The 27,091-nt window shown below is 39.4% G+C and overlaps 1 long non-coding RNA gene across 1 annotated transcript in view; it reads right to left on the reverse strand.

Annotated features, from left to right (window-relative positions):
- The window catches only part of LOC308646678, a 1,527,418-nt gene that overhangs the window by 1,026,945 nt on the left and 473,382 nt on the right, over positions 1 to 27,091 (reverse strand). Inside the window, exon 2 of the long non-coding RNA XR_014021448.1 lies at positions 16,672 to 16,810. This is a non-coding gene — a long non-coding RNA (uncharacterized lncRNA). The remainder of the gene's footprint in view (positions 1 to 16,671; positions 16,811 to 27,091) is intronic.

Genomic DNA, 27,091 nt, shown 5'->3' on the forward strand with positions numbered 1-27,091 from the left:
TTTGAACTGGGCTAAGAAAGTATAGGATTTGGACAAACATAGGTACAAAGCAGGCATTGTCAGTGGGAAAAGGGACAGACTCATGGTGGTGGGGTCAGAAATCTTCCAAAGAAAAACAATTTTAAGTATGGAGTTACATTGTGAATTTTAGGCAATTCTGGGTTATCAGAAGCAGCAGAAATTTCAGATTGAAGTTGTTGGCTCAATAAATTTCTTATTTGGTATCTAGTCAGGGGAGATTATATTTAATCACATCCCCAGTGACTAGCTTTAAGGAGCTTGGATGCTTCAGTTTCAGGAATATTGAAAGAAGTTAACTGACACAGGTAAAAAAGGATAAGTGGAATTTCTTCCTCAGTGCCTTTTTTAATGTGGTAGAATAATTAACCCAATTGGTAAAGGCACTTGAGATGGCTAATCTAGCATACCAGCACCACACTGTCCTTGTAAGCTTTTATTTAAAATATGCTGTTTTCAATAAGTAAACTTACATAGCACCTAACAAATGCTGAGAACTCTTAAAATGTTAAGAATTAGAAGCATTCTCTTTTATATTTAGGCATTTATCTACAGAATCTGAAAATAAAGGAACTTGTTATTTAATATGTAAATATTGCTTTAAAAGAGTTTTCAAATTATATGTCCTTTTCTCTCCTCAATTTATGTAAAGTCTGAGTTCATACAATATGTCTCTCAGCAATATTTTTCTTGACATTGAGGTATTGCCACAAAAAAAGAGGCAAGGAAGTTATTCCATAAATATTGCCATTGATTACTATTAATCTGTAAGTCTCTCACTTTCAAAATTAATCAGTCAATTGTCCATAGTAGCAATGAGTCACAATTTAAGTACAAGAATACCTTTCCCCATTATTTTCTATTTGTTCATATTTAAATATTAAGTTAATGAAAAGGAAGCAAATCATATAAGCACAAATTGTGGGTGTACACATGTAATATACAAATTCATCAGAAACAAAATCAGATTATTCAGCATACATATTAAAAAATTTTCTGAGGGCTGAGGTTGTGGCTCAGTGGTAGAGCATTCGCCTAGGATATGTGAGGTCCTGGGTTTGATCCTCAGCACCATATAAAAAATAAGTAAATAAAATAAAGGTATTGTATCCAATTACAACTAGAAAATAAATATATTTTAAAAAGAAAAAAGCATTTCTAAGTCTGTGGGGTAGTCATAGTAATGAACACAAGCCTATATATAGGCTTATTATGGAGTTGAGGTATCCCCCAAACCTCCTCTTAATGCAAAAATATTGAGAGATGAAATGATTAGATTATAAGAGCTATAACCTCATTAGTATATCTTAATTTGAATGGACAGACTGGTAACTGTGGGCAGGCTGGACATGGCTGTAGGAGATAGGTGATTGGAGGCATGCCCTGGAAGGGTTCATCTTCCCTGTCTTCCCCTTCTCTGCTTGCCAACCCTGCCAAAAGCTGAGCAGCTTTCCTCAGCTGAGCCCCTCCTCTTTGTGTGCTGCATCACTTTGGGCTGAGGCTTCTGAAACTATGAGCACCACATTAACTTTCCCTCCTCTAAGTAGTTCCTGTTTGGTATTTTGGTCACGTTGATAACACAGTTAATAAAACAAGGTTGAAGTTTTGAATCCAAGAGCAGTGACACCAATACTGCTTGGTGTCAAGCAGTGACACCAAGACTTTTAATGAAACTAGAAGGTAACAGGATTTTGCTATTATGGTTGTATTTCCCCAAGCAACTAGTGGCATTGGTAGCACTGCCACTGTATCGTTACTAAGCATGAGGATCCCTCCAGAAGCATTCTCCCCCACACTAGGAGAATTGAAATTTTCAGTGATATGACATGTAAAGTCCAGGTATTAAATCTGTATTTCATAGAAACTAGCTTGCCTAGGAGCTTAGGGAAAATAATTTTGTTGATTTGACAAAAAATAAGAGATCCTTCCAGAAATTAAAAAGTAAAACAAAGTTTCTTGTGCATGATGGATGGGTTTCACATGCCTGTTAAGTTTAAGAGTCAGACAGACATGTTTAAACTCCTTTAAGAAGGTTGGCTATCAGCATTTTTAAAATGGTCAAATTGCAAAAAGAATGCAAGATGGACCAGTTGGCTAAACTAAGATATATCTATCACTAGTTTTATATCCTATCTTTTCTTGCCAACCTTTGCCTTGTATAATATCTGGTAATTTACTGATGAGATCTACCAGTCTTAAACACCTTTTCTGAGAACGATTTTTTCATAGGTGCAAATTTCTAGTTGGTTGTTAATGGAATATGCCTGTGAAAATACCTTTAGTAACTGGATCTTATCATTGGTTATTTGTTCACAGCACTTGCTCATTTAAACTGAGGGAATATTCTTTTTTTGGAAGATATTTTAAGCAAGTACTGAACTATAGCAGAATCATGATGTGTCATATTCAGAAGAGGATATAAAAATTATTTAGTCCTTTCTACCTCCCTGACATGGATTGCTCTAGATGATCATTGAATATTAGTGCTATATTTTAATATCTTCACTGAACCTTGCTGATGACCAACATTTTATTTTTACAAAAGAAAACAAACCTATTTTATTAACAAAATTATCACATCTAAATTGCTAAACATTAGTGTTTCTAAACATTGTTGGTACAAGCATTAGCAGCTTATTCTGATTATTTTTTTAACTAAAAATTTACTGGCTATTTCTAGTTATATATAGCATTAGGATTCATTTTGACATAGTCATGTAAACATGGAATATAATTTTCTCTAATTCAGTCCCCAGTATATCCCTTTTCTCTCCCTTTCTACCTTCTCCTGTTTTCTTCTCCCTACTGATCTTTCTGCTGTTTATAACTATGATTATCTTAAAAATTAATGTGTTTGGGAGATCTATAATAATGAGATTCACCATTGTATATTCATAAAAATATGGAATTCTTCAAAAATTTGTGTGTTACCCTTGCACAGGGGCCCTGCTAATCTCTGCATTATTTTAATATTAATATATGCCCTGCCAATATGAAAACTTAAAAATATTTTTAAAATATGCTTCTAACTATTATAATTGAAGTGTGTGTTTTAGACTTTTTAGTACATATTTTTAAATATGTCTCACAGAATAAAACAATTTTAAAAGTCCAGATGGTAGAGAGACTGTTTCTCCAACTTCACATTTATTCATTTTGTGAGACTGTTTGATAAGTTATTTAATCTCTCTATACTTTATAAAGTGGAAAAAAAATTACCTTCCTAATAGCATTCATGTGAGAATTAATCCACATCTTCTGATTAGAATAATGCCCAGGGTCTATTAAGCTTTTCCTAACCTACATAGTATCTTCTCAAAAAAAAATTATCAGGAAGACAAGACCAAAAACTGATCTATTTATGAATAAATGGTGGTATTTGATGGTGATGATAATGATGTAATACCTTTTGACATCTGTTTAAATTGAACAAATAGGTCTACAAAATATTTGCTTAACTGATATTCTGACAAATATTTGAAGAGGGAACAAAAAGAAAACTTTCATCTCCATGATCTCAATGAATTTGAAGACAGATCCAATGAATTTGACTGAAATGATTAAAAGCACTTAAGAAAAACTGAAGTCAATCAGAAAGCATGAATCTGACCCTCATATATTTAAAGCAATGCAACAGTATTTACATATTGATGCTAAGTGTCAGGGAATACTTTTTAAGGTTTCCTGTGGGAAAAAAAATGTGATGATTAAGTAAAAAGTGTTCTCAGGTATAAAGGGGCAAGGGTATGCTAAGCAGTGTCACTATTGGTCACAAAATGAAGGTCAAAATGCTGAGGGAGAATTTTATAAACAGAGTAATATTTGAGAGTAGTTATGTTTGGGGAGGATGTAAAAAATGGAAAGGAAAATAAAAAGCTATCAGGTCATAAAGTGTGTAGCATATTCTGGTGACAATTTTAGATTCTATCCTGAAGAGGGTAAAGAGCCATTAAATGACTTAAGTAAGGAATTCCTGGTGAGGTATAGAAGAATTTGGAGTGTGGTAAGCGTGGAGATATGGAGAACAATTAGGGAATAGTTATAGTAATCCAGGGAACCATAAAAGAGCATGACTCAGGCTTATTTGCCAACTGAATGCAGAGAATAATAAAGGTTTATATTCTAGAAGTTACTTTAAATTAACGCTAGTACTGATGATACTATTTGCTTAATTCATAATATTTAAAATAAACAGTAAATATTTATATTGAAGGAGCACACAGCTACAGGAAAAGTTGGGAAAAATATGGTATAAAGACTCTGATGCATTTAATTTGGGGTACACCCCCATACTAAACAGCTTTCTCTCAAAATGCCATTTTCAGTTAAGCATTGTATGGTCTTTTCTAACCTGTGTATTTATTTACAGACTTAAAGAAAGGGACTCATTTGCTGAATTGTTATGCCCTTAAGGAGTTAAAAAGTCACAGTTCGAATGTTTATATTGCCTATGAAGATATCTTTGACATAAGGTTTGGTAGAAGAATGCTTCCTAATATAATGTTTGGCCACAGCAACCACTAAAATGTGAAAGAACAACCAGCAGTTCACATTGGTGGAGATTTCAGAACTTCCAGGCCTGGAACTGCAAAAGATGCTGAAACTCAGGCAGGCGCCAAACCGAAATTGAGATGGATGCAGCTGCAGTGTTGCCAGAGTTCATTCTTGAGGTCTGAGAGCTTGTCAGAACCTTCCATTGCACCAGGCTGGAGAAGGAAACAAGAAAAGACTGAATAAGAAAAGGCAAAGGACTTCTGGTGCCCATAATTGTAAATTGCAGAGTGGACATCCTGGGATAATTGTCTCTCCTCAATATTGATTTGTAAATTCTAATAGTATAAAATTATTCAGTGTTTTGTAATGCTATCTAGAGGGAATTTATAGCTAAGTCATAAGCATAATCCACTTTAAAATAAAACAATCTTATTGGCAGAGAATCTATAGTCGTAACCTTTTGAAAACTTTGTGCAAAAGTTTATAGATAACACCTGGTGAAACTGTTCAGTATACTACCTTAATGCTGTTACCCTCTTAGAAAGTTTGTAGACTTTTTAAAAATTGCACTTGCTTTTTTACTGAAGGGGAAATGTAGAACTAAATTTTCTGAATTATCCTTAAAACTTTTGGAGAGATTGGCCACAGAAGAAAATTTCCTGGATACGTTTTCCCTTGATAACTGAAAGAGACAAATACCAGAGTAAGAGAAAAATTAAAAGACGTATGAATAAATGTAAGAGTATGATTTGAGCAATGTTTTAAAGAAAGGGAAGGAATCTTGGTTCATTAGATACCAGTATCTTAAAATTTTTGTGTATTTGAAATTAGAAGATTAACAGGTACCAAGTATTTATTTCATGTCAGATTTTGTATATACATTATATATTTCTCCCCACCATCATTTTCATATGTTTATATGGAAATAGGATCAAAGAGAGTAAATGTATAGCCAATGGTTATACAGCTGCAAATATAAAGGCTAGAATTGAAGACAAGGTCTATCAAGTGCCATGATATATTTGTGGATAATGTATTCAGTGGCAACTGAACATGTGTCATTGTAAGACACTGTAGTGATTAAAGAAGAGATGAAACTGACACACATAAACATTTGTATCATATGCTAACCTTGCTTTTGGAGCAAGATATGTATCTAAATAGCTATTATTTCAAGTTTGTCATGAAAAAATTTCAGGAAAATGCTCTGGATATTTGGAAGGAAATGTGACATTGGAATAAATGACAATTGAACTGTCCCATAAAATATAATTAGCTATGAAAATGTGGATTTCTGGAAGAAGTTTTTTTTTTTTTTAGGCTTTAAGGTGGAATGTATTTCAAAATCTTACACGGGGAAGTAGTGTGACAAATGCAGTGAATGAAATGTGTTGGGTTTGAGGAACAGAGAAAGTGTGTGGTGAATAGAAGTGAGGCTGGTTGGCCTAGATAATAAGTCTTCAGAGACTAGGATAGACATCTAGATTTCCTCCTTGGGCCATTATGGTACTGAAGATTTGTGTGATTTACAATTACTTTCCTATGGCGTTGAAAATAGGGGTGATTTCCTAAGTGAGCAAGGAAGCTATAATTCAGTCACCAGCTAACAAAAACTTCATCTAAATGAAAGGTTCTGACAATGGAGTGACAGTGACAGACAGCAGAGCTTTTGCTGATATAAAATCACCCGAATAGGCAATCGAATCACAAATTTTAAAAAAGTAGTGTACACAGATGACGACAAGGATACACAGTTATAAATAAAACAGGGCAGCATTCCTATTACTGCAATATTCCACAGAGTGCCACATTGTACGCAAAAAAGAAAAGCAGATGTGAAATGTAAGGTGAAAACTACTGTAGAAAATCTTATTACATTTAAGGACTTTATCCAATTTATATATGTAAAAAATGTCTAAAATGCATTAGAAAATGCACGGCAATTAACTTTTAATTTTAATCAAATACTTGCAGAATGACTCTTACTATGTGGACAGCATTACTAAAATAGATGTACAATACACTGAGAGGTATATTTGTGTAGGAAAGAATTTCAAGCAATGAAATGAAACTTGGAGAGATGTTTCTGAACACATCTAATAGATTTGTAAGATTAATTCAGTGTATAGAAGTACTTTATAAATTTCAAAAAGTATTTATTAAGTAATCTTATAAATCAAATCTTTCCCAAGTGCCTAGAATAAAATTGAGTAAAATTTGTTCCTTCATATATCACATACTTTTTCCTACATTTAAACATTAATTTTTATGCATAATATTTAAAATGTCTACAGGAAAGTAGTATATTTAGTTTGGAATTTTTGTTTTTAAATTCTCCCAGTGAGTCAGGTATGGTGATCCACACCTGTAATCCCAGCAACTGAGAGATTGAGGCAAGAAGATCATGAGTTCAAGGCTAGCTTCAACAACTTAGCAAGGCTCTAAGCAACTTAGTGAGACCCTGTCTCTAAATAAAATTTTAAAAAATGGATGGGAATGTTGCTCAGTGATCAAGTGCTCCTGGATTAGATCCCTGATACTCCACCCCCCAAAAAACTCCCTCCCAATAAGAGTGATATATTATTTTGACTTTTAGCAATGCTGATAACTAAAATTCATTCATGTTAAATTAATTTTAATAATATTTATATAGTTTTAGTGACTATATTCATCAAATTATGATAGCAGTAATTCTACTGTTGCTTTATTTAATAAGAATACCATAAAACACGCATATTATTATGTGTAATTCAAACTTTATTTAAAAGTTTCACAATAGGACATAAACACAATAAGTATTTGGATGATTACTGTCTGGATTTTAATTGGAGCCCTATTGCTGTCTTGGTATATGGTCTCCAGTGAAGTACTTACTAGTTTTAATTTCCAATTCTTCTTTATATAAAATTAAAATGAGTATACCTACATCATAGGAGATTTTTAAAAATATTTGAGATAATGAATTTAAGTAACTCAGCCTTCTTCTGCATATCACTCAGTCACTGCATATTGAATATACTGACTGAATATTTAAATTCTCAATATAGCTCTTGTTCTTTCTTCTCTTACTGCTCATCCCTGGTTATTTTTTTTTCTACTTCTTCTTCATACTTCAGAAACCAAAGTTTTGCACAAACCAGAAATCAGGGCAGCCACCACACACTTTCCTCTGAGATGTCCAGGCAATTTCTTGTCTCTCAACTGTGTCATTTTTTTCCCCTTTAATGACAGTATCAAGGTAACAGCTTACTGAGCATCTGGAGACAAAAAGAAACCTAATCACTCTCCAAAATTGTAGTTTTTACATGATTGTAAATATACCTTTGATAATTTTATGAATAGTTGCATATAAAGGTTGGAAGGAGCTTGTTGCAGGTTTCCATGTTCTCTATCTGGTCAGAGAATTTATATTATCTATGAATTATTCCTTTTGAAACCATTTTAGAACTTAAATTCTTTAATTTTCTTTCGAATCAAACAATATACAGAACTCTCTTGTATATATTTTTAAAAAGACTTCTCTTAAATGAACACTTCAACTCACTTTTGAGGGACACATTTTGAAGTCCTTGGAATGAGACAAAAATTCTTTTTCTTGTGTATTAGAGAATGGGGAAATTCTGCAGGAAAAAAAAAAAAGATGCCCTTCAATTTGATAGAAAGGCACTACATGAATCTCTGTTAGGCTCCAAAAATTAAGTCAGTGTCTGTGTCAACCTGCTCTCTGTTTTACATCCATGTGGGAGAGTCTACAAGCTATCATGTGAACAGTAAGTGGGGGTCAAGTGCAGTCAGTACACCCCACTGTTGGCAAGCACCCAGCATAGCAGATGTTCCTTTGTTCAAGGATGAGCAAACAGGAAAAAAATCAACATGAGGTCTATAAAAATTCTACACCATAAGGAGTAGGATGGTATTACCCTGAAAAAACGTCAGAAGAAAAACTTCTAAAAAAAGTTCCTAAAGCAAACAGAAAAATAGTCTGTTATGTTCATAGGAAGATAAAAGAAAACAAGGTCACTGATAAAATAGTAAGATCTGACATTTATGTGATGTTTACTATAGGTCAACCACCATATATAAACTGGCCCATAGTGAAGTTATTGGACTACAGCTTGACTGTTTTTCAGAAATTAAAAATACTCATATAATCAGGATGCAGATAAAAAGAAAATTGCAAGGCTCCAGAAGCCCTTCTATTATTCCTTTCTGTTATGTCTTTATCCCATATAAAACCCTCATCAAGATAACCAACAGTTTAAATTAGTTTCACAAGTTTTTACTTATATATAATAAATTGTTCAATTCTTTTTGCCCATTTTTTTCTGTGGGACTCTCCAGCTCAAGAATTTATATGAATCCTTCAAAAATAGTGAATACTAGTTTTCTTTTATTTGCTCTATGTGTTATGAGCATCTTTGCCCAATCTGTAGGTACTCTCTTACTAGCTATTTTTTATGATCTGAATTTGTAAATCTTACTCTGATTTAACTTTTTGTTTTCTGAATGTCCTGTAGTGTGTGTGTGTGTGTGTGTGTGTGTGTGTGTTTTAAAGAAACATGAATATTCTGGAGCCACAAGATGTTCTCTCATGTATTCTTTTGAAAGTGTTATTATTATTGTTCCTTTTGCACCTAGATCAAATGTGAGACATTTAGATTTGACTTATTGTAATGATTTTAGGCATGATTGTCCAACCACATATATCATTTGTCAAATAGATTTTGGCATATGACCCTGCCATTGCAAAAATCTATTTGATAATGCAAGTATTAGACTATTTTAGGGGTCTTTATTTTGTTCAATTGGTTAGTTTCTCTATCTGTGACTTATGATTTAACTACTTCAGAGATAGTTGTTAGTATCCTGATTTATTTATTTATTTATTTATTTTTTTATTGGATGTTCACAACTTTACAAAGCTCATGACCAATCACATTTCATAAAATAGAATCAATTGGGTTATGAACTCCCATTTTTTCCCCAAATACAGATTGCAGAATCACATCGGTTACACATCACATTTTTACATACTGCCATATTAGTGACTATTGTATTCTGCTACCTTTCCTATCCTCTACTATCCCCCCTCCCCACCCCTCCCATCTTCTCTCTCTACCCCATCTACTGTAATTCATTTCCCTCCATGTTTGTTATCCCATTCCCCTCACAACCTCTTATATGTAATTTTGTATAACAATGGGGGTCTCCCTCCATTTACATGTGATTTCCCTTTTTTTTTTCTCCCTTTCCCTCCCGCCTCATGTCTCTGTTTAATGCTAGTCTTTTCTTCCTGCTCAACCTCCCTGTTCCGTTCTTAGTTGCTCTCATTATATCAAGGAAGATATTTGGTATTTGTTTTTTAGGGATTGGCTAGCTTCACTAAGCATAATCTGCTCTAGTGCCATCCATTTCCCTGCAAATTCCGTGATTTTGTCATTTTTTAGTGCTGCGTAATACTCCATGGTGTATAAATGCCACATTTTTTTTATCCATTCATCTATTGAAGGGCATCTGGGTTGGTTCCACAGTCTAGCAATTGTGAATTGTGCTGCTATGAACATCGATGTGGCAGTATCCCTGTAGTGTGCTCTTTTAAGGTCTTCAGGAAATAGTCCGAGTAGGGCAATAGCTGGGTCAAATGGTGGTTCCATTCCCAGCTTTCCCAGGAATCTCCATGCTGCTTTCCAAATTGGCCGCACCCGTTTGCAGTCCCACCAGCAGTGAACAAGAGTACCCTTTTCCCCACATCCTCGCCAACACTTGTTGTTGTTTGACTTCATCATGGCTGCCAATCTTACTGGGGTGAGGTGGTATCTTAGGGTGGTTTTGATTTGCATTTCCCTGACTGCTAGAGATGGTGAGCATTTTTTCATGTACTTGTTGATTGATTGTATGTCCTCCTCTGTGAAGTGTTTGTTCATATCCTTGGCCCATTTGTTGATTGGGTTATTTGTTTTCCTATTGTCTAATTTTTTGAGTTCTTTGTATACTCTGGATATTAGGGCTCTATCTGAAGTGTGAGGAGTAAAAATTTGTTCCCAGGATGTAGGCTCCCTATTTACCTCTCTTATTGTTTCTCTTGCTGAGAAAAAACTTTTCAGTTTAAGAAAGTCCCATTTGTTGATTCTTGTTATTAACTCTTGTGCTATGGGTGTCCTATTAAGGAATTTTGAGCCCGTCCCCACAATCTGTAGATCGGAGCCAACTTTTTCTTCTATCAGACGGAGAGTCTCTGATTTGATATCTAGCTCCTTTATCCACTTTGAGTTGACTTTTGTGCATGGTGAGAGGAGGGGATTCAGTTTCATTTTGTTGCATATGGATTTCCAGTTTTCCCAACACCATTTGTTGAAGATGCTATCCTTTCTCCATTGCATGTTTTTAGCTCCTTTATGAAGTATAAGATAGTTGTAGCTTTGTGGGTTAGTCTCTGTGTCCTCTATTCTGTACCATTGGTCCACCCGCCTGTTCTGGTACCAGTACCATGCTGTTTTTATTACTATTGCTCTGTAGTAAAGTTTGAAATCTGGTATCGCTATACCACCTGATTCACACTTCCTGCTTAGAATTGTTTTTGCTATTCTGGGTCTTTTATTTTTCCATATGAATTTCATGATTGCTTTATCTATTTCTACAAGAAATGCCATTGGGATTTTGATTGGCATTGCATTGAACCTATAGAGAACTTTTGGTAAAATCGCCATTTTGATGATGTTAGTTCTGCCTATCCATGAACAGGGTATATTTTTCCATCTTCTAAGATCCTCTTCTATTTCTTTCTTTAGGGTTCTGTAGTTTTCATTGTATAGGTCTTTCACCTCTTTTGTTAGGTTGATTCCCAAGTATTTTATTTTTCTTGAGGTTATTGTGAATGGAGTGTTTTTCCTCATTTCCGTTTCAGAAGTTTTGTCACTGATATACAGAAATGCCTTTGATTTATGTGTGTTAATTTTATATCCTGCCACTTTGCTGAATTCATTAATTAGTTCTAGTAGTTTTTTTGTAGACCGTTTTGGGTCTTCTAGGTATAGAATCATGTCATCTGCAAATAGTGATAATTTAAGTTCTTCTTTTCCTATTTTTATGCCTTTAATTTCTTTCGTCTGTCTAATTGCTCTGGCCAGTGTTTCGAGAACTATATTGAATAGAAGTGGTGATAGGGGGCATCCCTGTCTTGTTCCAGATTTTAGAGGGAATGCCTTCAATTTTTCTCCATTCAGAATGATGCTAGCCTGAGGCTTAGCATAGATAGCTTTTACAATGTTGAGGTAAGTTCCTGTTATCCCTATTTTTTCTAATGTTTTGAACATAAAGGGATGCTGTACTTTGTCAAATGCTTTCTCTGCGTCTATCGAGATGATCATATGGTTCTTATCTTTAAGCCTATTGATGTGGTGGATAACATTTATTGATTTCCGTATATTGAACCATCCTTGCATCCCAGGGATGAATCCTACTTGATCATGGTGCACAATTTTTTTGATATGTCTTTGTATCCGATTCGCCAGAATTTTATTGAGGATTTTTGCATCTAGGTTCATTAGAGATATTGGTCTGTAGTTTTCTTTCTTTGAGGTGTCTTTGTCTGGTTTCGGAATCAGGGTGATGTTGGCCTCATAGAATGAATTTGGAAGAGCTCCCTCTTTTTCTATTTCCTGAAATAACTTGAAAAGTATTGGTATTAATTCTTCTTTAAAGGTTTTGTAGAACTCCGCTGTATACCCATCCGGTCCTGGACTTTTCTTGGTTGGAAGTTTTTTGATTGCTTCTTCTATTTCCTCTATTGATATTGGTCTGTTTAAGTTGTGAGTTTCCTCCTGACTCAGTCTGGGCAAATCATATGACTTAAGGAATTTATCGATGTCTTCACTTTCTTCTATCTTATTGGAATATAGGTTTTCAAAATAATTTCTAATTGTTTTCTGTATTTCTGAAGCGTCTGTTGTAATATTGCCTTTTTCATCCCGTATGTTAGTGATTTGAGTTCTCTCTCTTCTTCTCTTCGTTAGTATGGCTAGGGGCCTGTCGATCTTATTTATTTTTTCAAAGAACCAACTTTTTGTTTTGTTAATTTTTTCAATAGTTTCTTTTGTTTCAATTTCATTGATTTCTGCTCTGATTTTAATTAGCTCTTGCCTTCTGCTACATTTGCTATTGTTTTGCTCTTCCTTTTCTAGGGCTTTGAGATGAAGTGTGAGCTCATTTATTTGTTGGTTTTTCCTTTTTTTGAGGAATGACCTCCAGGCAATGAATTTCCCTCTTAAAACTGCTTTCATTGTGTCCCATAGATTCCGATATGTTGTTTCTGTATTTTCATTTATCTCTAAGAATTTTTTGATTTCCTCCTTTATGTCTTCTGTAACCCATTGATCATTCAGTAACATATTGTTCATTGTCCATGTGTAGTAGGATTTTTCCTTCCTTCTTTTATCATTGATTTCCAGTTTCATTCCATTATGATCTGATAGAGTGCATGGTATTATCTCAACCCCTTTGTATTTACCGAGGGTTGCCCTGTGGCATAATATATGATCTATTTTTGAGAAGGTTCCATGTGCTGCTGAGAAAAAAGTATATCCACTTGATGATGGTTGATATATTCTATATATGTCAGTTAAGTCTAGGTTATTGATAGTGATATTGAGGTCAATAGTTTCTTTATTCAACTTTTGTTTGGAGGATCTGTCCAATGGTGAGAGAGGTGTGTTGAAGTCACCCATGATTATTGTGTTGTGGTCTATTTGATTCTTGAACTTGAGGAGAGTTTGTTTTATGAACGTCGCAGCGCCATTATTTGGTGCATAAATATTGATAATTGTTATGTCTTGTTGGTGAATGGTTCCTTTTAACAGTATATAATGTCCTTCCTTATCCCTTTTGATTAACTTAGTCTTGAAGTCGATTTTATTCGATATGAGAATGGCCACGCCTGCTTGCTTACGAGGACCGTGTGCTTGGTATATTTTTTCCAACCTTTTACCTTGAGTCTGTGTATGTCTTTTCCAATCAGATGTGTCTCCTGGATGCAACATATTGTTGGGTTTGTTTTTTTAATCCATGTTACCAGCCTATGTCGCTTTATTGGAGAGTTTAAGCCATTAACGTTTAGAGTTACTATTGATATATGGTTTGTACTTCCTGCCATGTTTGATTATTTATCTTTTTTTTTTTCACCCTAATTTAGTTTGTTTCTCCATGATTAGCTTTCCCCCCTTCCTCTGTCTTTACCGAGGCACTTCCCGCTGATGGTTTTGGTTATTGTTTTCCATTTCTTCCTCGTGTAGAGTTTTGCTCAAGACGCTTTGCAATGCTGGTTTTCTGGCTACAAATTCTTTTAGCTTTTGTTTATCATGAAAGATTTTTATTTCGTTGTCGTATCTGAAGCTTAATTTTGCTGGATACAGAATTCTTGGTTGGCATCCATTGTCTTTCAGTGTTTGAAATACGTTGTTCCAGGATCTTCTCGCTTTCAGCGTCTGTGATGAAAAATCCGTTGTCAACCTTATTGGTTTACCCCTAAATGTAATCTGCCTCTTTTCTCTTGTAGCTTTTAATATTTTCTCCTTGTTCTGTATATTGGATAGCTTCATAACAATGTGTCTTGGCGTTGGTCTACTGTGATTTTGTGTGCTCGGTGTCCTGTATGCATCTACAATTTGTATATCTGTTTCCTTTTTTATTTCTGGAAAGTTTTCTGTAATTATTTCATTCAGCAGGTTATTCATTCCCTTGGCATGAATCTCTGTGCCTTCCTCTACCCCGATGACTCGTAAGTTTGGTTTTTTTAAGTTATCCAAAATCTCTTGGATGTTTTTCTCGTGATTTTTTACCAGCCTATCTGAGTTGGCTAGACTCTTTTCAAGTTGATATATTTTGTCTTCATTATCTGACGTTCTGGCTTCTACTTGCTCCACTCTGTGATAGTCTCGATTGAGTTTTTAATTTGGTTTATCGTTTCCTTCATTTCTAGAATTATTGTTTGATTTTTTTTAATAATCTCTATCTCCTGATAAAGATTCTTAACTTCTTCTTTTATCTGTTTTTGTAATTCCTTTTCAATGTGATCTTTAAGGTTCCTTTCCATCTGTCTAAGGTGTTCCTTGAGTTCTTTATATGGCCATTTTTCTGATGACTCCAGGTCCTCCTGAATATTTAGGCTGTCCTGCATTGTTTGTACTCCTTTTCTTCCTTGCTTTTTTATGCTCATGATACTTCTTGTTCTGTTTGACTGCTGAGTTACTGTTTACTCTTATAAATTTATTTGATGCTTGGGAGGAGAGGTATTAGAGGGGAAGGGAAGAAGTCAATAAAGAGAGTGAGTGTAGGCAGGTGGGGTTCAAGAGAGGGGGAATAGGAAAGTTGAAAAGAAATGAATAGACAAAAGAGAAGAGTGAGATGAAAGAGAGAAAAAACGAAAAAATAAAAATTTAAAACAAACAAACAAAAAATTATAATGGTATTAAAAAATGGGAATTGAAGTTTAAAAAAAGAATAGTAATAATAAAAGAATAAAAAGAATTAAAAAAAATTGAAACCATTGATAAGAAAGTTAAAGAACAACAACAACGTCAACTACAAAAAGTGAAAATAAAAAAAAATACTAATAATAATCATTAAAAAAAAAAGAAAATAATAATAATAATAAATGCAGTCATAGAGCTCGATTAACTTCTCTTCCAGTAGGTGGAGCTATGCCCGCTGGGCCAGGCTTCTCCTCTTGATAGGTGGAAACCGATCACTGTGCCTCAGCTCTTCTTCCCATACTGTGCAAGTCTCCAGTCCTGAGTGCTTAGGTCCTTCTCTTGTGGTTCCTCAATCCAGGCCCCACTCGCCTGTGACGCTTACCACATTACTGGCTACACGCCGGGTCTGCTGCTCCTGGGAGCCCTATTTTCCAGGATGCCTGGGCACACCCTTTCTGTTTTCCTCCCTCGGACCCTACGTTTGTAGGGCTTGGGGCTGAGGACCCCCAGCGAGTTTGTTTGCCCTCAGGTAGCAACTCCCCTGGTAGCTGGTGCAAGGGACCTCTGTTGTCAGACCTGGTGGGAGCGATAACCGCGCTCTTGGGCGCCGCGCTGGTCCACGACCTTAGCAGCGCCGCCGCGGCCTCCGCTGCTCCTCGGCCCGGTGCCTAGCTCCTGGGGCCCAAGCGGCTGCCGCTGCGGCTCTCCAACCCCCTCCTCCGGAGCACGGGTCCCCTCGCAGGGGGATGCCCAACGACCCCAGAGCAGGCTCTGCCACAAGGTGCAGCAGGGAACAGGCGACCGAGGCGCTTGAGGCCGTGGTCCAGCCTTCAGAGGACAGGGCTCGGCACACAGCCCAATTCCAGTCTCTAGATGTGGCTGCTGGACCGTGTAGACAAGGCCATCAAGGCAGCATGCCGAAAGCAAATGGCGGCTCCCGCGGAGTAGGTTTTCGGCCCCGAAACCCCAGCCCAGCCAACAATTTCAGACCACTAACTCTCCCTGTATAGACATTATTCAAAAAAAAAAAAAAAAAAAAGGGCGGGGTGTGCTGAGCTTTCTTTGCCTCAGGTACTTAAGTGTCGCGACCCCCTTGCCCGCAAGGAAGACGCAACACCGGGAATCTTCTTACAGCTGTTTATTCAAGCTCTCGAGAGTTCTTCTAATCTCCCAGAAGCCCCTCCCAGCCTTAATAAAGTATCCAAACACCCAATGCGAAGCTGCCACGTGGAGCTTTCTCGTAGGGTGTCAAAGAACCATGTGCCAACTCTCCCAAAGAAGGAGTTGTTTATCACAGACCACCACAAGGCCAGCGCCATCTTGTAATGGTGACCACAGTCCGCAGAAGCGGCTCGCCACAGTTCCCCCTTTCGTTTACTAAAAACAAAACAGGCAAGAGTAGAGGTGAATCGCCATTACTCATACGAAGCCTTCAACCAGGAACCTCATCAGACCCAAGCAGGTCAGGACGTTCCCACATGACCGTTATTGGCTGAATATGAAAACAGACACCACAAAGCTGTTAAGGCCCTGTGAGCTGGCCTCCTTGACGTGCATACAAATCAGGGCTGGATCCAAGCCCTGGGGGCCGGGGGGAATCCACTGCCAGCAGTTTTTTCCTTCTGTTTATAGCACGTCAAAGGGAATCAAGTAGCCCCTGTCTTAGGTCGTTCACTGCCCTTACATTGCTTACCCGTCTTTGGGGAGGCCCCATTCCCCTGTCTTAGGTTGCAGTGCAAGCGTGAAAGTTGCCCGTCTCTGGGTACTACAAGATCAGCTCGTTGTTGCCAAGGCGTTTAATGGTATCTACTCAGCCAGTCATGATTAGGTCTCTGAGGCTGAACTGTGGCTGTATAGAAATACAACGACAAACAAGTTGGCAACACCCTAAAAGAAAGGCACGGGTCATAGAGCGATAGAAAAGTACTAGCGTGGAAACCCATCTGTGTGCAATGGCAGTAAAGCCGGCAGAGTGCAAGGGCTTTCCAACACTAGGAGAATAACAAGGAAGGACATGTCGTTCCCAGTGCAATGTCCGTAAAACTTGGGGTGCAACGACCATGTCAAAGGTTTACTGTTTAATTTGTGCAAGCCAAACTTGAGGTGAGTTGCCAGTTTCCAAAGCTGCAAGTGCTTGTATAATCATAGCTTTATCGCGAGCATTGCGGGCCTTAAGGCGGCAGAGAAACCACAAGCAGAGAACCATACCGAAGCAACACATTGCGCCAAAAATGCCTACCCCCACCCACTCTTTAAAAAAGGAAAAGGCAGAAGATATCCAACCAGTGAATTGACCCAACGTTATGGGATCAACGTGGGTACTATTTAAGACAGCTATCTGGGTTAGTTGAGACTGGATCATGTCTTCTGCTGCCATGGACCAATTTCCGGCCAAGTATTCTCCGATGATACGGGAGGCATTCCTGGAATCATTAAATCTGACAGAGGTTATGCATAAATGTGCACGTTGATCAACACAGCCCAAAAGCACCAAATCAGCCAATTCTTCTACCTGAGCTTGGAGTAAATCTATTCTTTGGTTGGCAGCTAAGATCCCTGACAAAATATGTTGATTAATTGCATTTTGGGACTCAAGTATCATAGAAGTTTGTTGAACAACTTGATTAACGGAGGCAGCAGTCTGCACTTGATTGGCCATGGCCACTCCGGCCGCGACCGCTGCAGCAGCAGATACCGCCACGGCTGTCACTATAGCAGCTGTGATTCCAAAATCCCTGCGGACTCTAAGTAGCTCAACAATGGGGAATTTATCAGGGTCCGCAATAACTGGGATTGGAACAAAGGTTGGAATTTTCATAACCACTGCTACAGCCGAAGAACCATCCCAACATTCAGATAAGAAACAATTAACATTAAAACAATCCAGCATTTCTGACGAGGTGTCATTAGCCAAAAGGAGTAAGAACGGAGATTGAACACAAACCGCTGCAGGGGGCAATGTGGCATTATCCAACAGAGAGTTGAAAGAAACAGATGTGAGTCTACTACCTCGCTCACTCTCGTAAACAGTGCCAGAAACATTAGCCAACCAACTTTTGGCTCCCAGCAATTGAGCCAGTGCAGAAATATCAGCTGAAGCCCCCTTTGTGTTGGAAATCAGCCATTGAAACCAGGACCAACCCACTCCTGTAGAGGAGTTGGCACTGTTGCTAAAGTCATAAACATACCTCTTAAGAGAGGGGGAAAGGGAGAAACCTTTAGCAACTTGACGTTTCTCCCAAGAATAATCCTGACAAGGCGTGAATGTTGGGGGGAAACCAAGATTAGGGGTACAGTAAGGAGAAGCCTTAAAATGAGTGGCATAAGGAAGTCCACTAGAATATGGGGGCATTGGAATTAGTACCTCGGAGATACTAGCCAAGGTAATTATGGTTAAAGCAGAGCTATTTACGGAGGTTCCTGGGCCTGATTGTTCCCCTGAGACTACTTGGCCCAATACAGTACTGAGAATGCTCCCTGAGACTTGACTGGACTGCAATGGATTGTCCCAGTTAGTCAAATTCTTGGTCTTAAGACGGATACAATGAGCGTTCCCAAGGCTAAAACAAAACACTCCTGTGAGATTAACTTGAGATTGATTGTAAATGCGTTCCACGTCCCCTCTAGGAGAGGCACAGGGCGCAGACATCTCACACGAGGTAGAGAAAAGAGTGGGAAGGACACTGGAATTACCGTGAACCGGCATCGGCATTGGCCAAGCCCGTGCCACCGCCCACCATTGCATTGGTGTCGTCTGTGTCATCGGCATCAGCACCAGAGCCAGAGCACTCAGCAGAATGAAGATCCTCATCACGGGATTGCTGTGGTAATTCTTGTTGCTGAGTAGCTGGCGTCAGGACTCTTCTTGTCAGGCGTTCAGGGACCCACAATGGTTCCGTGCGATCCTGGGGAAAAACACATACGGATCCTCGTGCCCATGTCAGCACAGGGTCGGGGCCGTTCCATTGGCCCGTAAGAACATCTTTCCACTTAACATAGCCAATCACAGAGGGCTGAGGGAACACATGTCTATCGGCCGCAGAGCGACCATGAATATCCAAATTCAAAAAATTAATAGTAAAGAGAGCTAAGGACAAGCATTCTTTAGGAGTATGTCCAGCTCCTATTCCCCCTTTTTGTTTTTGTAAAGTTTCCTTTAAGGTGCGATGAGCACGCTCAACAATGCCTTGTCCTTGAGGATTGTAAGGCAGACCATGAGTAAGTTGCACTCCCATAGTAGAACAAAAGGACGTGAATTGTCTGCCAGTATAAGCAGGTCCATTGTCAGTCTTAAGGGACGTGGGCGCACCCCACGCCGCCCAGGCTTCCAGGCAATGAGTGATGACATTACGTGCCTTTTCTCCTGATAACGCAGAAGCATGAATAACTCCAGAGTACGTATCAACAGAAACATGGACATACTTGAGGTTACCAAAGTCAGGTATATGTGTCACATCCATTTGCCAGACAACCAGTGGCTTCAACCCCCGTGGGTTCACTCCATAAGTAGGGGGATGAAGAAATGTGACACAATGGGGACAGTGCAATATTATCTGCCGAGCATCTGCTCTAGAAATGGAAAAACGCCTGCGCAGTGTTAAAGCATTAACATGGAAATTTTGGTGAAACAATTTAGCCTCTTCTAAGGAGGAAGCCAAGCAGATCAACTGACCTCGAGTGGCTGAGTCCGCACAGGCATTACCCTGTGATAATGGACCAGGGAGAGAGGTGTGAGCCCGGATGTGTATTGGATAAAAGGGAGCAGTGCGGCTACAGATAAGCCGTCGAAGCTGATTAAAGTAAGCAGATACATTACGGGCATCACTAATAGCTCCCACAGCCTCTAGGATTTTTAGTGCTTGCACCACATAGATGGAGTCCGAAATGAGATTAAAAGGAAAAGAACACTGTTTAAACACCTCAATAACAATTTGCAGTTCTACCCATTGTGGATTTCCAGGAGCAAATTGATGCTGGACAGGGGGAGAATCATTAATGACATAAGCTCCCATTCCAGACTTGGAACCATCAGTAAAAATATTAACAGCCCCCGGAATTGGACTGGATGAAGTTACTTTAGGGAAAATAATAGGATGTTCCTTAACAAAATGGAGTAACGGATGAGAAGGGTAATGATTATCAATATCCCCTTGAAACGAACAACATAGAATAGCCCAGTTATCTAGAGTAGCACACAAAACATTAAGTTGAGCTTTAGTATAGGGTATAATAAGAGAAGAAGGTGATTGTCCGAAAAATTGAATGCTTTGTTGAATCCCTTTAAGTGCTAATGTTGCAACAGCATCAGGATAATATTTTAAGGATTTTCCTGGGGATACATGTGGGTGTATCCATAGCAAAGGTCCATCTTGCCATAGTACTCCAGTAGGCTGCCGCATAGTGGCAAGCACACATAATTGAAAAGGTTTATCACTCTGGAGCCTGCATAAAGTGGCATGTTGTATAGCTTCTTCTACTGTCATAAGGGCCGCTCTAGCCTCTTTGGTGAGGCTACGAGGGGAAGTAAGATCTGGATCACCTTTAAGAGTAGCATACAAAGGCTGTAGTACAACATTAGAAATATGTAAATATCCTCGTATCCAATTAATATCTCCCAGCAGTTTCTGAAAATCATTTAGAGTTTGAAGATCCTGAGTTCGTATGGTGATTTTTTGTGGTTGTAATTTGTCATACCCAATTGTTGCTCCCAAATACTTAATAGAATCTCCTGTTTGAACCTTTTCAGGTGCTATATGCAGCCCACATTGTGCTAACAACTTCACGAGGTCGTCATAGGCCTCATGAACTGTTTGTTCTGATTTAGCAGCCAATAATACATCATCCATATAATGAATGATCTTGATGGAGGAGTACTTTTGTCTGAGGGGCACAAGTGTCTTCCCTACATACATCTGACACATTGTGGGACTATTAGCCATTCCCTGCGGCAACACTATCCACTCAAACCGTTGATCTGGTTCCTCGTGGTTACACGAGGGAAGGGTAAAGGCAAAACGCTGCGAGTCTTTAGGATGTAAAGGAATAGAAAAGAAACAGTCTTTAATGTCAATAACAATAATGTGCCAGCCTTGAGGAACAGAAGAGAGCAGAGGCAGCCCTCTCTGAATGGGCCCCATAGGTTGCATTTGAGCATTAACCGCTCGTAGATCATGCAGTAGGCGCCACTTCCCTGATTTTTTCCTAATGACAAATATGGGAGTATTCCATGGAGAAGTAGAGGGTTGGATGTGACCCAAGTCAAGTTGTTCTTTAACTAGAGCATGGGCTGCTGCCAGTTTAACCGAGGGAAGAGGCCACTGAGGCACCCAAACAGGCTCCTCGGTGAGCCATGTTATGGGTATTTGAGCCTCAGCGGCCCCTAGGAAAAACCCAGACCAAATCTGTCAAGCTTTTGATGACCTTGTACAGGATGCTTACGTCCCTGTAAATGTTTTCCTAGTCCTAAACCTGGCCTATACCCCATATTGTGCATAATTTGTTGGGACACTGGGGAATAGTCATTACTAAGAGTGAACCCCATGTCTTTCATCAGGTCACGGCCCCATAAAGAGATAGGTAAATTAAGTACATAAGGCTGAAAAGTACCATGATGTCCTTCCGGGTCCTTCCAGGAAAGATGTCTACAGCTAACCTGAGGAGCCTGGGCATATCCAAGTCCTCTCAGAGATTGATCAGAAGTCTGCACTGGCCATCCCTTAGACCAGTCCTTAAGTGCAATGATGCTACGATCTGCACCTGTATCAAGTAAGCCCACAATTGATTTACCTTCTATGCTTAATTCCAAAGTAGGGCGATTACTCATATCTAGTGACAAATAAGCACAATTCCCTCCGGTGGTACCAATCTCATTCCCTGTCCGTGACTTTGAGTCTGCAGGGAAATGATCATGTAAACTAGGCAAAACCAGTAATTGAGCAATCCGATCTCCTGGGGAGATGGACACAATGCCTTTTGGAGCTTCCACCATAACCTTTACTATCCCTACAGTATCAGGACTTATGACTCCAGGGAAAACATGAAGACCTTGCAAAATGGAAGATGCACGTCCAATTAGCAAACCTACAGTGCCAGGTGGTAGAGGCCCTTTGAACTCAGTTTCCACCAATTGGACTCCCATCTTAGGTGTTAACACGAGTCTGGAGGTGGAACAGAGGTCCAATCCCGCGGCACCTGTAGTGGCTCTCCGCGTTTCATGGGATGGCGTAGAGATGGCCATGTCTCGGGTTCGGGTGTGACATTCTCCACTGCCCCATATATTTGCGGGCCCTGGGGTCGGGGGCCCCGTCGGCCGTTTTTTGGCCCAGCTGAAATAAGCTGTCCATGGATGTCCCTCACTGATGTACACTCTTTTGCCCAATGCTTCCCCCTTTTGCACCTTGGACACAATCCCGGTGATCGAAGGCCAGTGGAAAGGCCACCGTGAGGAGGTCCAGTAAAATTGACATTTTTGGGACACTCACGTCTGATATGACCGGGTTGACCACAATGGAAGCATGTTCTGGCGGCAGGATTGCCCCCTTTTGCAATCCGAAGGACAGCAGCTGCAAGACCTGCATTAGTTAAAGGCCCTCCAATCTCTCTACACACTTTCATCCATACTTCTATGCCTTTGTTCTTATAAGGAGCGATTGCTGCTTTACATTCCTTGGTGCATTGCTCAAAGACCAATTGCTTAACAAGGGGCATGGCTCTATCAGGATCCCCAAAAATCTTTCCAGCAGCATCCACCATCCTTGCTACGAAATCTGAAAAGGGTTCTGTAGGGCCTTGTAAAATCTTGGTCAAATTACCAGACACTTCTCCTCTATTTGGAAGTGACTTCCATGCCCGAATGCAAATGTTATTAATTTGATCATATACCTCAGGAGGGAATCCTGTCTGTTGATTAGCAAATCTACCTTGCCCCAAAAGCATGTCCTTATCCCAATGAGGATGTCCTGCTGCATGGTTTTGGGCGGCCTGCTCTATTGCGCCCTCTAGCATAAATGCTCTCCAGTCCAAATACTTGCCCGGAGAAACACAAGCCCGAACAAGGCTAGCCCAATCAGAGGGAGTCATACAGAATCTAGACAGACTCTCCACCTGAGTTAATGTGAAGGCGGCATCCACCCCATAAGTGCGTACAGACTCTGCCAGGGTCTTCACAATTTTGAAATCTAAAGGCTCCGAAAATCTTCCCCTATTCTCATCCTGAAAAACTGGATAAGCAAGACCCATCTCAGCGTTAACAGCCTTCCATGTTTGAGCATGGAAAGCTCTCCCCGAAACACCCCCACCATACGGCGGTGGGTCCGGAGGATCACATTTCTTGAGCCCCGGTCTATCTTCGTTCCCTTCTCCAGCAGCTAAACTCCCTAGCTGGCGAGACAGCCTCCCAAGCTCCTCCTCCTCATCCTCCTCTTCTTCTGACCCGCTTCCACATGGGGGTGTGCGCAGCGCACTGAGATCTGGATACAAGCGTTTCCTCCCCTGCTTCTCGCTCCGCACGCTCCCATCCTCCCGAGATACCTCACCTTTTGTCAGAGATAATCGTCTCCTCCCCTGTTTCACGCTCCGCACACTCCCATCCTCCTGAGATATCGCACTGCCTGCTGTCTCCGATTTTTCCTCATGTAACTTTTCTAAAACCTCCTGTCCTTTAGCAAGTGCGTCATGACATCTGCCATCTGTGAGGCAACTACGGACTATCTTCCAAAGGGGAATCACCCCACCCTCCAATATGCCCTGCTCACAAGCAAAGTCAAGATCCTTGCCCAATTTATCCCAACAAGGCATAGTAAGGCTGCCCGAATATGCAAACCACGGTGCAGCAACATCTACTTTCTGCAAAAATCTCTGTAAGATACTATGTTTCACTTTCAGGCCTTTGGAACGTAACAGGCCGTCTAGTGCCAGAAGAAGCGGGCTTGAAGATGTGACACCCATGACACAGCAACAGAACAGATACAGAGGACAAAACGAAAGTACACAGAAACAAAAGAAAAGTACACAGTGCAGCTGCAATAAAATATGAGGCTCTCTCTGTCTTTGTAGAGGAGCTGACTCCGCTTTGATTGCGGGTCCCACTAACCGGGACTATCAGGTCCCGCCCACCGGGACTATCGTGTCCCACTCACCGGGACTGTCGGGTCCCACCCACGGGGACTATGGGGTCCCACTTACCGGGACTATGGGGTCCCACTTACCGGGACTGTTCAGTGCACCACCTCTGACGACTTGCAAGTTTTGATTCTCCCGGGTCTCGGCACCACTTGTCGCGACCCCCTTGCCCGCAAGGAAGACGCAACACCGGGAATCTTCTTACAGCTGTTTATTCAAGCTCTCGAGAGTTCTTCTAATCTCCCAGAAGCCCCTCCCAGCCTTAATAAAGTATCCAAACACCCAATGCGAAGCTGCCACGTGGAGCTTTCTCGTAGGGTGTCAAAGAACCATGTGCCAACTCTCCCAAAGAAGGAGTTGTTTATCACAGACCACCACAAGGCCAGCGCCATCTTGTAATGGTGACCACAGTCCGCAGAAGCGGCTCGCCACACTTAAGATCCACTGCTGATTACCCATTCAGCTTCTCCGCAGGGGGCGAAGTAAAAGAGGAAGCATATGGGCGCAAAGCGCCCGTGGCTCTGAACAGGAAAGCGTCCCGGAGCCAAGAGACTCTTTTTCAATCTCTTTGTTTTTTCTGCTGCTTGTTCGGGTGGTTCACTACAGACTAATGGTGACAGGAGCTGTAACAAGCTGTGCAAAGTCTCTATTAAAGCCGCTACTCTGAGCACCAGTTTCAGCACTTCAGCAACCCCCGTATGCAGCCCAGTTCGCTATTTCATAAAGGCTTGGTTAGATTCCCTTCACGTCGCCTCCTGTGCTGGGTGGGTGGGGGGCTGTTTGGCGTGCGGGCGGGGACCCTTATCGCCGCGCTGGGCCCGGCCGCCTGGGGCTGTTTGCAGAACCGGGCAGGCGGCGCCGGAGGCGCCGTTTGGCGGCGGCTGGCAGTGAGACTGAACCCCTGCACCGCGTGGCCAAGATTCACTCGTCTAGGACAAACTGTCACATCTGATAAACTTACTGATTCCCGGCAGGTCTCCTTTCCACGGAATTTTGCTAGAAGTCCCTCCGTAGGTAGATTCTAGGTGTATTAATGGGTCTTTCTGAACGCGTTACTGTGGAGATCCTGAAAATACTGCTTCTTCGCCGGCCGCCATGTTGGGTCCCTTGAGTATCCTGATTTAATTTCAGGCAACTGAGGCATGAGATATAAGGTGATTTACCAAAAAAAATATTTAGCTTAGTCCATGACAAATTCAATGATATAAGTTTTGGTAAACAGAAAACAAAAGAACAAACAAACAAACAAACAACAAAAAAGCAACACACCCAGAGAGAAAAAAAAAATAAGCCAGTATCTGAGTTAAAATGGAAATAGTGTAGATTCAGAAAATGACTGCAAAGAAAGCAAAACTCAACAAAAAAAGTAATTTACACAGTATGAGTTGTGAAGTATAGAATTAACAGGGCAGAAAATTCAATGATTTTTTTAACTGTTCATTTATTGCTGTTATTTTTCCACCTCAAGGTGTCTTTTAAGACCATAGTTAACCCTCATATATCATTTCTGTGGGGAAGTGGGAATGAGAATGTTACATATTGTCACCCGCTAAAGAAAGGTCAAATAAGACACTAAGAAATAACTGTTGATATTAACAAGAGAAATTTCCCCAGATTTTAAATGGACGCTAGAGCCAGATTTCCATTTTTTAATAATTTTTGGGAAGTGAGAAAATAATGACATTTCAAAGTATCTGGCTAGGTGAATAGTGTGAGAGAGACGATGGAGCTTAGATGGAAAGGTAATTTGAAAATGTATATTCTTTTATTATTTTGTGTTTCCCCCCCTAAATACTTGGAAAGGAAAGATGCTAATGTAGAGAAAGATGAAACTATTGGGGATACTTATGTCTGCAAATTCTATCTGGTTACTTTATATCACTTGTACAATCTGGACAATATAGAAACAAACTAAGCTGTAGGTCACTTAGATTTTGTACGATTAAAAGAGACAAACTTTAATGAGAGAAAGAAAACAGAAATTAGTTTCTGAATTATTTAGAAATATCACAGGAGATGAAAACTGCTTAGTAGTTTCCACTGTGTAGATAATGCATCATGATCAATAAATAAATGCTAACCTTACCTTAAGAGCAAATATAGGAATGCATTATTAAAGAGGAATAAAATTGGTTGGCTTCATTATTCCTGCAAATTTAATGGTATGTGTATGCCTTAGAAGCCATACTTAAATTTTAATACAGCCCATTTTAATGGGCCAAAGACAAATCAAAAGGAAATTTTATATGTAGTTGCTCTTCAGAGATTTTATTAGTTTTAATCAGGGAAGTTTCTCTTGTTTTGCATACAGAAAACCTAGTCATGCTTTGGATTCACAAAGAAGTAAAGCAGTTTTGAATGTCCCTAAAGAAGAGAAAAAATATTTTAGGGAGGTACATAAATCCAGGTCACCCTATATTGGGAAAAAGACATGGTCCATTCATCTTTACTATTTACTTTGAAATGATTAATATTGAGTTATTTAAATTCACAAGAATTAATATTATAGCTTACTTTCAGTATTTGTATTTGCTAAACAAACAATCTAGCATTACTATCTTGTTTACTGTACATTTTTCTTCTTAAGAAATAAACAATTTTACTATTACCAAAGCCCTATCCTAATCCCCTTTCCTAAAATTACCATCATACTGTAATTTGAAGTTTGTGTGCATTAGTACCATGTACTTTTAAAATATTTGGTTCATATTTGGGCATTCATATGATACATTTCATTTATGTGCTTTATTTGGATAATTTCTTACTATCAACAAACATAAAAGTGTCATTTATTTCTGAATTAGGTTATTTTTTTCTTTGGTTATATTCATGTATGTACCCATGTACATTTTGTTACTGATGATAAGTATTCCAGCATTTGAATTAAATATAATTTATCAAAACAAGTCTCTTTTTTTTCATCTTATAAATAGTAAACTGGTGACCCTCCTCAATTGTGTAAATGTTTTTCATTTACCAGATTATTTCTAGGA

Source organism: Spermophilus citellus (assembly GCF_964194105.1).
Source record: "Spermophilus citellus genome assembly, chromosome: 4".
Classification (NCBI taxonomy): Eukaryota; Metazoa; Chordata; class Mammalia; order Rodentia; family Sciuridae; genus Spermophilus; species Spermophilus citellus.